Source organism: Chrysemys picta, chromosome 6 (genome assembly GCF_011386835.1).
Source record: "Chrysemys picta bellii isolate R12L10 chromosome 6, ASM1138683v2, whole genome shotgun sequence".
Classification (NCBI taxonomy): Eukaryota; Metazoa; Chordata; order Testudines; family Emydidae; genus Chrysemys; species Chrysemys picta.
The window spans coordinates 77,468,496-77,480,958 of NC_088796.1; positions in this window are offsets into that span (position 1 = coordinate 77,468,496).

The following is a 12,463-nucleotide window of genomic DNA, read 5'->3' on the forward strand; positions in this document are numbered from 1 at the left end:
AGAATGGCCCCTTTTTTAAAAAAATTGCTCAGTTAATGTGGGAAAACAAAAGCTGTGGTAAAATAGTTGTAAGGAGAAAATTACCTACAAAATGAAAAATGTGTGGAGAAAGAGATCCTGTGGGATTAAATTATGGGTCTTTGAGAATGTGATCCTGTAATATACTTAGCACTCCTGTGAGAAGATATGCACTCCTGCAGTGTTCAGTTTGCAAAGCTAGGCACCTCGCAGGGCTTCAGGCCTCAAGTTATCCCACAAAGGGGCCAAATCATAAACATCCTCATCCACACTTCTGTGAGGGCAGGAAGAATATTTTAGTGGATTGGGTGCTAGACTGGGATTTAGGAAACCTGGGCTCAATTCCCAGTTCAATCACAGACTTCCAATGTGACCTTGGACAAGTCACTTGATTATTTCCTGCCTCAGTTTCCTATCTGTATAATTGGCTAATACTTCCCTACCTCACAGTGGAGCGGAGAAGATAAAATCACAGATGAGTGAGGTGCTTAGTTACTAGACAGCTAGATACTATGGTGATAAGGGCCATATAAATTCCTAAATAGACTAGTAAGCATATACAGGATCAGGCCCACAGTGGTCAGGTTGTTGAAAGTTGCTACAAGCATAGCTGAAAAAATACTAGTCTCATGCTCACTCCTGCAGGCATCTGAGTGCCCTTAATTCCTACTGATTTGGGGGCTCACTAGGAGTTAAAGAAACCCAGCATCTTGTTGGGTGATGTTCCTTGTTTCTCTCTGAGCAATACTGTTAAATGGTGAGACTTGTCATCTCCAGTGCTTTTCAGGGACATAAATTGCTATTGTGGCTAAATTAGCATAATTAATGTTATTCTTGAACCATTCATTTTACAAGCAAACACAGATTAAACAGGACACAATAAGAGGAATTAATAACATGTATTTGTATTTTATGGTTTTTACTAGTACAGGGCTAGCAGCCTTATGGGAATAGAAGCTCCTTGTGTAGCAAAAGAGAGAGGATTGAGGGTGTTTTCATACCAACTGCCAGATTAATTTGCATATGCTTCCTATTGGCTGAAAGGAGAAAATTGAGGACTTCCAACCTGCTGGCAGGTACAATTTGTATATACTTTAGAGAAATTCCCTAACTGCCCAAAGCTGTACCATCCAGAATTTCCCCATATTTTACAATCACAAGTTGCTTTAAATGTGCTCTGTAACTGCAGACATATGAAGGATGTGCAAGTGTGCAAATTCACCCACAGGAGTCAGTGGAGAAAGTGGGCCATGCTAATCTGGATGTCAGTAAACCCTGGTAGGGTAGTCAGGATGAAGACAGACTGAAAAAACAATGATTCCTTTTTGAGGTTTATTTTTGCTTAAATGAGAAAATCTAAGTTTTAACTACCAAAGTTTGTGCTGCTCTTTAGGTACCATTGAATACAAATTATTTACAAATATGCAAATTCCCCTATTAAATATTTTGCTTATTTATAAATTTGTAAATGACCATAAACTTCATTTAAAAGTCCATCTGTCCTTCTATTAGTAGTTGAGGGGTAAGCTGCACAAAGTGTGGTAGCGATGGCAGGTAGGTGGTTGCTAAAGAATGTTTGGGGAGTAGGTGAAAGTGAGGGGGGCAGAAGGAATCCAGGGCAATTGAGTTATTTTTGGCATGAATGCTCAGTGGTTGGGAGAAGCTGAAGGTAGAAATCTGTGATAGGGAAGTTGGAGACAGGTGGGTTTATAATCCTGTCCAGAGGTTGGATGCGGGTTAGTGGGGTGGAGGGAGGGTTGTGCAGCTGTCTATGGGGTAGACAGTGGCTTGGACTCCATTGGTGAACCAGATTAGAGCTGATAGTATCTGAGCTGACTAGCTGGTGTGGTGGCAGCAAACCGGATGGGAGCTAACAGCCAAGGATCGATGACAACCTCATGAGGGAGTGGTAGATTGGACAGAGGTAATGTCTGGAAGCTGCAGAAAGTCCACAGCTGGGGGCACCAGTTGAGGGGAGCCCCGGCCTGCACCCATGTTACTGAGAAAGCATTTTATTGGACTTGTGGGTGAGGTGTAGGTGGGAGTCGAGTTTTGGGGGCTCCCAGTCAGCTGGCAAATCAGTTTGTTTGATTTGTCCAAAATAAAATTGGTTGTGTTCCCATTTACCAGGATTCCTGTGTGCATTTGTGAGAGGAGAAGAAAAATACTATTAAAGGTGACCAGGGTGTTTTGATTTTAATTTTGTAAAACCAGAGTGAATAGGACTTTAGGTGAGGACTCTGTGTTTTAGTTATTTTATAGACATTATATAGAACCTGGCCTTTGTTACTGCTATTGATACCTGGCAGCACAACACTACTTGTGATGTAGCTCTGAAATGTCCTTGTACATGGCAAGTGCTTTCAGAATATTCAGTGATACTTGAAGTTCCAAGTAAACACATTAATTTCTATGTATTAGCAATGCAGTGGCCTCTACCTCACCCCCAAACTGCTATTTTACAGTGTCTAAATAAAAACAGAAAATTACCGGATTAGACTGAGAGACTAAGTAAACCTTTACATATTTCTCCTTTTACTAACATATTTGATTTTTTTTTCTGTGTAGGCTGTTGTAGATGCTCGCTTATGCCTAACCCTTTTATAGTGTGTTGTCTTCACACAATCACAAAAGCACATGAAATAATAACAGCAGGGGAATTACTGTTCTGCCAAAAGGTTCCCCTCAAGCAGCTAGAATGGAGTCCTCATTATAATCGTTTTGAGATGCAGAATGTAGTCAGACCAGCAAGCTCAGCTCTTCTGAGTATGCTGAAGCCTTCTCTCTAGAAATCAGGGAAGATCCCAGTATAAATAGGGACAGATGAAACCAATCAGAAAAAAAATCCCTCTCTATGATTACACACATGGAATGTGCAACCCTTTCTACAATCATGGAATGAACCTTGTTTACACTTCTGAAACATTTGGATATGTGTTTTCACTTCCAGTTTCTGCATGTGCCAGAAGATGGAAATGCCAAACTTCGAACGAAGTAGAGGGTGTCTGCCTTATTTTTTTCTTAATTTCCCCACTACTTCTACTACCAGCACAACTTCATGTAGAATCAATGTAGCATAGTTCAGGAGAATGGGAATCTGAATTCCTAGCTCTATTTGTAGCTTACTGACTCAGTGTAACAAATCGCTTTCCTGCTCTGTGCCTCACTGTACCTCTCCGAATGTGACCTGACCTTTTAAGAGGGAAGAAGCTAGTGCACCTGTGACTGGTCAGTTGACCTGCAGTTAGGCTCAAGAGAGGGTCCCTGGACCCTAGAGTGAAGGACACTGGGTGAGTCAGGAAGGAGCAGATGGGAGTTGCCTGAGGGGAAGAGCTGAAGGAGAGAATTAGTTGTGAGCTCCCAGTGAGAAGCATGGAGGAAAGATGTTGGTGAGAATTGGTTAAATCTGGGGAACCCAGAGGAGCAGAAGGCTCAGGCAGTGGCCCCTTGGAAAAGGGGAAGATCCAGCTTGGGCAGGGGAAGCCGAGCCAGAAGCAAGAGAGTTGTTGAGGGAGGGTGTATCTCCAAGAGCAGAAATAGGACTCCCAGGCAGGGAAGCATGGAGGACTGGAGCACTGCAGGATGGGAAGCTCTTGGAGTAAAGACCTGAGTGAGGGGCTGCGGGAAGGATGGTCGCACTCGGGCAAGTAGGCCTGGAGAGTGGGGCCCTAGACTGGGGCCAAAGGAACTGGAAATAAAGTGCTGCTATTGACTCTCGGGTGGGTGACTTGGAGGTGAGGTCGCTGGAGAGAGGAACGGACAAAACTGTTGTATCTATATACATTTATTGTATCAATTGGAAAATGGTTTTATTACAAGTTTTTGGGGGAATTCCTGAACTGGTGAATATCAATAAATTGTGGCCAAAGATGGGATTTGTATTGGACACTAAGAGTTTATGTTCCATTCATGGGTGGAAGAAAGCTGTGATGCTGCAACCTGACGCTGGATGGTGCCCCAGGTGAGGGTCACCCTATCTCAGTATCGCTCTGTAAAACATAGCATTAACCTTTTCCTTACAGGTATGTGGTATGAATTAGGTAACAATTGAAAAGCCCTTTCAAAATGAGATGTGTTTTTTATAAGAGCTAAGTATTATATTGGATTGGTTTCCCAGGGTTGGATTAATTGCGGGATGCTTTTTGACTGGCATCTCTCTTCATGGAATTCTGTTTTCAGGGACTGCTCTTGTCTGTCTGTCTCTTTCCTAGGCTTCATTTTTCTTTCTTCTACTGTGAGAAAACCCTGTTTCTGCCTCCCACTTTACTATGATCCTTGAAGCCTCATTTCTCTGTCTTTCTCTTTTGCATGTCTGCTGGCTGTCCCTTATCAGCCACACGTCCAAGCTCTATCTGCTTGAGCTACTGGGCTTTATTTCTCTTCAGTCCTTTTCACACTTCAGAAACCCTTTTGTCTTTAAGGCTATTCCAGCTCTACAAATCCCCCTCTCTCCTTCTGACACTACTGTTCTAGGCTGTCCTCTGGCTGCTTTCTTTAGGTCTTCCCCATTCTGTAGTCTCTTTGCTGCATTCAGAAGGGAAGTATGAGTTGGCGAAAGGGGAATCATTGCATACTGTGTCCATTACTGTTTAATACCTGTGGTAAATAATATGTATCCTGATGGATTGTGAAAATGCAGAGTTCAATGGTTACAGTAACTGTCAAATATGTTAATTCTTCTCTATGGTGAGGCCAGGGTGCTAAAATAAGAATGTAGTATAGGGACAATTTCCTTACCCTTTTAAAAGGATCTTTTTCGACATTGCCTTTAGGTACTGTACTGCTTCTTTAGTGCATCATTCTGCTTTTGTGTTTGGCACATTTATTGGGAAGAAAAATATGTGAAAGATTTTTGCATGTGTGTGTGCGTGTGTGTATACGTATGTATATATATAAAACACAGAAGATCCACTAATCCACATTTCACTATAATGCACTTGTCATATTTCTTCCCACCACTCAGAAGATGTTTTAGTGAGTATCATATTTCACAGAATATATTATTTATTATTTGTATTACCATAGCCCCTACATTTACTCTGAAATATTATCACGAGACATTAAGCTACAATTGCTGTCATGAATGGACAAAGAAAATGTTGTGATGCATTATCCTTAATTTTATTTTGTTCACTTAATTGGTAATTTGCACAATTCACTATTTTGCAAACAGATCTCCTAGTCATTAGTACAAATTAGCGAGCTTCAAATAGTCAAATAATCTCACTTAGAGAAACAGAGAGTCAACATGAAATGAGTTTCTCCAGGCTGCAACTCAATGATTTGCCAAAGAATCCCAGTCATACACAATATGATCTGGTGACAATGGAGGGTGGGGTGAAAGTTCTGAATCATAATGCATTCCTGCCAAAGGTGCATGTTACAAGTACACCTCTACCCCGATATAACGCTGTCCTTGGGAGCCAAAAAATCTTACCGCGTTATAGGTGAAACCACTTTATATCGAACTTGCTTTGAGCCACCAGAGTGCGCAGCCCCGCCCCCCAGAGCGCGGCTTTACCGCATTATATCCAAATTCGTGTTATATCAGGTCACGTTATATTGGGGTAGAGGTGTATGTGATTTCTGCTTACATTTGGTAATATTTTACCTGTTATTTAAGCATGTCAAAAGGAGAGAAAGAGAAAAATCAACAAGAGGCTCTGAAGTAATTAAGGAACTCAGTTCTGCAAACCCTTACTTGGGTGAATAACTCTTACCCATGTGATTCAATGAGCTGTCCATGTGATTAAGGGTTGCTCACCGTCATTGGGAGTTTTCAGTATCAGGCATTAATGTTGACATTAAAGTGGTCTGAGAATTCTTTTGTGTTCTCTTTTGTGCCCCCTCTGAAATCATTGGGAATTTTTCTATTAACTTAAATGGGAGCAGGAACAGGCCCATTCTCCCATTATCTGACTTTCTTCCACCCAACCTACAAGCAGTGGGCAGGATATATTCCCAGTTACTTGACTTGATTCATTTGCAATTCAAATGAGCATTTTTAAATAAAACATAAAAACTTTAAGCAATTGCTACAAAAATTAGTGTGTTTCTTCTTTGAAGACTCATTAATAGCATTTTTGGAACACTCAGTTTCCTCTTATCCATTAAAACAAATCAATGACTTATAAGATGTCAGTACACCTGTAAAGCAAGCTTTGCAGATTCCATTAAATGTTAAAACCTGTTCACAGGAATGGGATAATTTTGTCTCTCTTCAAGCATTCAGAACACAGGTATGCTTTTTAGATCCTCAAATCTGTGTGATTCTCCATCAAAATGTAAAAAAAAAAAAAAAAAAAGATTATCCTAATTGGAGAGAGAAGGCAGTCTAGAGGTGAAATACTATGTCTGATTATTCTAACTTCCCTATGCTCCCAACAAGGTTCAGGAAGGCTGAGAACATAATGCAGGAAAAAATGGACTGAAGTACAGAAAAGATTAAGTGAGTGAACTATACAATCATGACCTCCTGTATATAATAAAAGCATTTTCTGGTCAAAATTAGGACTGCTATTGGAGGTGCATGTACAGATTAACTGTGGATATATACAACAGGGTAATTTTTGTCCACTCTGACTTTTCTACTGCTTGATTAAAAGACTAGACATTTCCCCTTGAGATTCACTCCTCTGCCTAATGTGCTGTAATTGCAACAGAGTGCTTGGTACAGCGGCAACGAGCACTATTCTGTAATAAATTTAGGTCACTGCAGAGTTCATCATGTAGTCCTTGGCAACAGAAGATAAAGCGCTGGTTAGTTCATCTCTAGCTTTTAGCCGCAGTGTCACCGATTCTCCTGTCTAATGATATTAATAGAACTAAATATAGGCAAATTGTCCAAGTCCCCAGGTCTTTTCCTTCCCACTCTATATGTAATATTTCAGCTAGAGAAAACATAATGTAACAGCATTATAACAGAAATGGGAACCAGAAGAGTTTGTAGTCAAGAAAAAGACAATTACATTTTACTTTGGTGTATTCCTTTTTATTACCATATAGTCCCTCAGATCAATATTCTTGAAATCCTTTTGTTTGTACAAACCCCTGCACTTATTTCTCTAGTGGAAAGCAGACGGAAATTGTGTAAGGCTTTCAGAAATGCTGACTGCAATAGCTAAGTGTTTGGAATGAGTTTGGGGAGCACTTGGCTACAAGAGAACATTTTTCTGTTTGTTTATTTCCTTGCTTTGGTGTTCGAGAAGATTTTATTCATTCGGTTTATTTGTAAAGTGGCCATTCACATTAAATTTTAGCTTCTGGCCACTTTTCATTTTGTTGAAAATTAAATGTTCACTTTGTTGGTTTGTTATTGCCGCCCACCCCCCGTGCGTCTTGAAGTCCTTTTACTTCACCATCAGATACACAAAACAGCCCTCAAAGCCCTCCCCCCACTCCATTGAAAGTAGCAGGGTTGGAAAATAACATACTAGCTTGGATAACACTGCAAACAATTGGCTTTTTATTTGTTTATTTATTTCACTTTTTTGTGTTCCTTTCCTTGTAGACTATAAGGATATCTTGTGAAAGGGTTTAAGAAGGAAGCTTAAAGCACTGAAGCATAAACATAAAGCAGTGAGATTAAATGAGGGTCTGGTTTGATTTTAGCACTAGAGTATTTATATTTAGAGCAGTGGATGCTGAGCTGTGGTAGATTGTAGAACTAGGACACTGATTCCTTTTTGGCTTTGAAGGTCTTTGCCTTGAAATGTGTTTGAAGAATTTAGTAATAATTGAGTGAGGACTGTATAAATCTCCTTTAAAAGACGTGAACACAAAGAGTACTGCCAGAAAGGCAGACTGTCAGAACATGGGGGAGGGGAGGGTGAAACCATATCCAAACTTAAAGCTTGTGCAGATATAGGGGCACAAATTTATATCAGTGGGGGTTTTGCATGGATTGTGAGGAGAATAAGATCCATAATATATAAAAGAACCCCTCCCCAAACCTCTCTCAAGTGCCCAAGTTATGCACATAATATATGTTCTTAGGTGCAAGTGGGCAATTATGAACTCAAACTAGTGTTGCCACCCTCAGATATGTATTTGTATATTGTAATGATCCAATAGAAAAAACAAGAAGGTAACACATTTCCAGAATGATTGCAACAAAGGTTTCAGGCTGCATAATAAATTAAAGGGAGCATTTTGAAGTCGGGGAGCTCTGGGAGGCTATATATTCCCCACCTGTGAGCCCAGGAGAATTCATGATATTATGTGGAATCTCGTTGTGCAACTTTCCCTGTATGCTTCTCAGGGCGCTGTCGGTGCCTCATTTTTACCTTAAACCAAATTTATTTTTGCAGACTCAAGCTAAGCTCCCCCAATGTGCCATAAACTGTTGTATATGTGGATATTGTATAACCAGGTATGTGATGTTTCACTAGCATATTCTTCATATTGTTTACAGTAGATGTTCCTGAAATACACAGAATGAAATCTTCAGCTGATATAAATTGTATGAAGTCAATGGAGCTATGAAAATTTAACTCAGAAGGTGATCTAACCCCTATTACACATAGTCTTTGCTTAGTATGAGAAAAAAAACATGATTTTTAGAGCATTATAAAAGCCCCAACCCACTAGATGTTTCTATAAAATAAAATGCAGTTCTTTCTATAAAAAATCTTGCTTAGAAAGAAAGAAAGAAAGAAAGAAAGAAAGAAAGAAAGAAAGAAAGAAAGAAAGAGAAAAGTTATAATGGGAGAAATTGCAGTTTTGTTTCTATTTAATTGAATTGGTTTAGGTGTTGCAGAATTGAGGGGGATAGAAAGAATTGCATGAAAATCACAACTCCCTAAACTCTCATTCTTTTTGATGGGATGGATCTGCTAAACCAGGGGTCGGCAACGTTCGGCACGTGGCTCGCCAGGGTAAGCACCCTGGTGGGCCGGGCCAGTTTATTTACCTGCTGACACGGCAGGTTCGGCTGATCGCGGCCCCCACTGGCCGCGGTTCGCCGTCCCGGGCCAATGGGGGCGGCGAGAAGCCACGGCTGCACATCGCTCAGCCGCACCGCTTCTCGTCGCCCCCATTGGCCCGGGACGGCAAACCGCGGCCAGTGGGGGCCGCGATCGGCCGAACCTGCCGCGTCAGCAGGTAAATAAACTGGCCCGGCCCGCCAGGGTGCTTACCTGGCGAGCCGCATGCCGAACATTGCCAACCCCTGTGCTAAACAATCTTCTCTGTTAACTGCTAGATGGATCTACTACCTCTCAACAATACTCCACAAGCTAGATTCTGCTGCCACAGGATACAAGTAAACTCCTATTTAAGTCAATACAGCTTCAGAGGTCTGATTCTCTTTCTGTAGTGTGAGCCACTCAAGTCAATGGGAGGTACTAAGATCTTGCAAGCGTAGAGGCAAGCCACAGACTTGTTTCTTTCTGCTCCATTGCTTCAGTCTTAGGGGGGAAGGAAAAAAGTGATCACTCTATATCTGATCTCTCTGTCCTCAGCCTCAAAGGAAACCTGCACAATACTTTCAAAAGACAAGCCTGGGAGCTTAAATTCGTTTCATTGCTAAATACTAAAAACATAAATTGAATAGAGATACTGGATTTATGTCTTATTACAACAATCTATAACCCTCTTACCCTCCCTCCCGCCACAGCTTTTTTCCCACCCCCTCTTTCTCCCTATGACTGGAGAGGTGTTAACAGGCCACTTCACCTTGAATGGTCCCTTGAAATACATGTTAACTACTCGTGCTAAACAATCTGTTCCACCTTGTATTTAGTTGTGACTCTCTGACTATATTTCCCAGACCAGAAGAAGAGCTCTGTGTAAGCTCAAAAGCTTATCTCTTTCACCAATGGAAGTTGGTCCAATAAAAGGTATTATCTCACCCACTGAGATATTGTCTCTGTAATATCCTGTGTCTAACATGGCTACAACAACACTGCATACAGTAGAGTTTTAAATCTTTCTGAATTACGGAACAAAAGTTTCACTCAAGACAGGCAACCCTGAAGAAAATCATCTGGGGATTTGATATGGTATTTGAGATACTTTTTATGGTTAAATCTGTTTTGGTGTTTTAAATTTAAAAGAGGATTCAAGCCTTCTGAAGCCTTTGGAACAAGGAACAAAGGCTGACTCTACTGTATAAGAACCTAAGGCTTCTACACTATCTTGGTCTTATATATCTTAGATATTTTTGGATGACTTTTGGAAGTATGAAAGGAAATTACTGCCTCAAGATGATTTGGTTTTTTGCCTGTTTAGAAACCTTCATGATGCTCAGAATCCAGATCTCCATATTAGCTGTTTAGTGGATGGTGAGTTTACAGCAAGGTTCTTACTAAACTGTGAAAAACTGGAAAAAACAAACAAACAACTGTGACAGACCCAGACCAGTGGGGTACAGGAGTCTGGTAGAGGACAAATATACTGGTCACTGGATGAGTAGTTTTCTGTTCCCTGATTGACCAGAGAAGGGGCTGCACTAGAGTAATCAGGAACCTGCTAGAACCAGTTAAGGCAGGCAAGCTAATTAGGACACCTGGAGCCAATTAAGAAGAAGCTGCTAGAATCAATTAAGGCAGGCTAATCAGGGCACCTGGGTTTTAAAAGGAGCTCACTTCAGTTTGTGGAGTGAGTGTGAGGAGCTGGGAGCAAGAGGTGCAAGGAGTTGAGAGTGAGCGTGAGCTGCTGGAGGACTGAGGAGCACAAGCGTTATCAGACACCAGGACAAAGGTCCTGTGGTGAGACTAAGGAAGGTGTTTGGAGGAGGACATGGGGAAGTAGCCCAGGGAGTTGTAGCTGTCATGCAGCTGTTACAGGAGGCACTATAGACAACTGCAGTCCACAGGGCCCTGGGCTGGAACCAGGAGTAGTGGGTGGGCCTGGGTTCCCCCCAAACCTCCCAATTGACCTGGACTGTGGGTTCTTCCAGAGGGGAAGATCTCTGGGCTGTTCTCCAACCCACATGGTGAATCTCTGAGGCAAGAAAATCTGTCAATAAGTGCAGGACCCACCAAGATAGAGGAGGAACTTTGTCACACAACACTTGTTGATCAAGTTCTTCCTCTTAATTTAAGAGATTTCCAGCTTTTGGAGTGTGCAGTTGATCAACAGAGAAATAGCTGCATTTGGGAGTACTAGAAAGACACAGAAACTGATCTGTTAACCTTTAATGAACCCTATTTACTACCTTAAAATTCCCCACTTTTCTTTGCTTTTGCCCACATTCATCTTTTGCAAGGAGTGATCACTATTAGAGTCAATATTTATTAACTGTTAATCGGTGGCATCTGAGATGCTTTATAGTTTCCCCATACTTACAAGAGGAAATAAATCAGATATTTCAGATACCACTGTGTATTAATTACTGGTAAATGTTGATTATTTTAATGCCACCAATTATAGTTATGTATATCATTAGCATATTGTAACCTTTTAGATATCTTGTTATTTTTAAATGTTTCCTATAACTACCAAATACTGGATACACTAGATGAAATACAAAGGGAACTTTGCATGTTATAATAAAGCACTTCATGATGTTCTGAGCCTATATGCTAAATTCTGCAGCCTGTTAAGACTACCACACCATGGTTAAGAAACAAAAAAATACTGAGTGCTGCATTATACTGAGCAATCTGAACCGTGGTAGAGAGTTGTTTAGCATGTGTTTCTCTAAACCATGTTGCTTTAGGGAAATCCACAGCGTCCATTGGCTCTCAAGGTATCTTTCTTTCAGTATTTCTCATCAGCACTGCTAGCAAGGGTACACCTTTGTTTATTCAAGTATTTCTTTAATATTTCTTCCAAAGACCATTGTCTGTGAGTGAATAATAAAGAATGTAATGGCCAGTCCCCCCTGCCAAACAACCATAAGCCTAGTCCTTGAAAGCTCAGACATTGGGACTCCAGCTTGCTACCAGATTTGAGTCCTTTACATGGAAGTTCAGAATACAGGAATCAAACTACAAACTTCCTCAAAAATCTATTGGACAACAACCCGTGGTACCATTAAATGTCCTTAATTCCTTTGATAAGATAACCCATGTTTATGTGGTGTGGCTATCACAGAGAGGTTTATGAGTCTGCTACAGCCATTGAACTCACAGACATGGTCTTTTAGCTAGGAAACAGAGGATTATGCTTTTAGATCCCTAAATCCTGGATTCAATCCCCAATGCTGACAGCTCATCCAGAGGCTGCACATTAATCTAAATAGACAAACTAGAATTAATTTATAACATTATGCCTCTCTTCTTCCTTCCCTGCATGATCACTGACCAGCACTGCACATTCACTTCAGTCTTCCCATATTTCACACAGTCTTTTTGATTCCATTCTCTTTTTAACTATCCATATTTTGATGATCCATTAACGTATGCGCTATCTGATTAAGTTTTCTTCTTGTTCTCTTAGAAATGTAACACTTGGTGACCTTGAAATATGAGTGTTAAAGACAGAATACCTTATCTTGCTG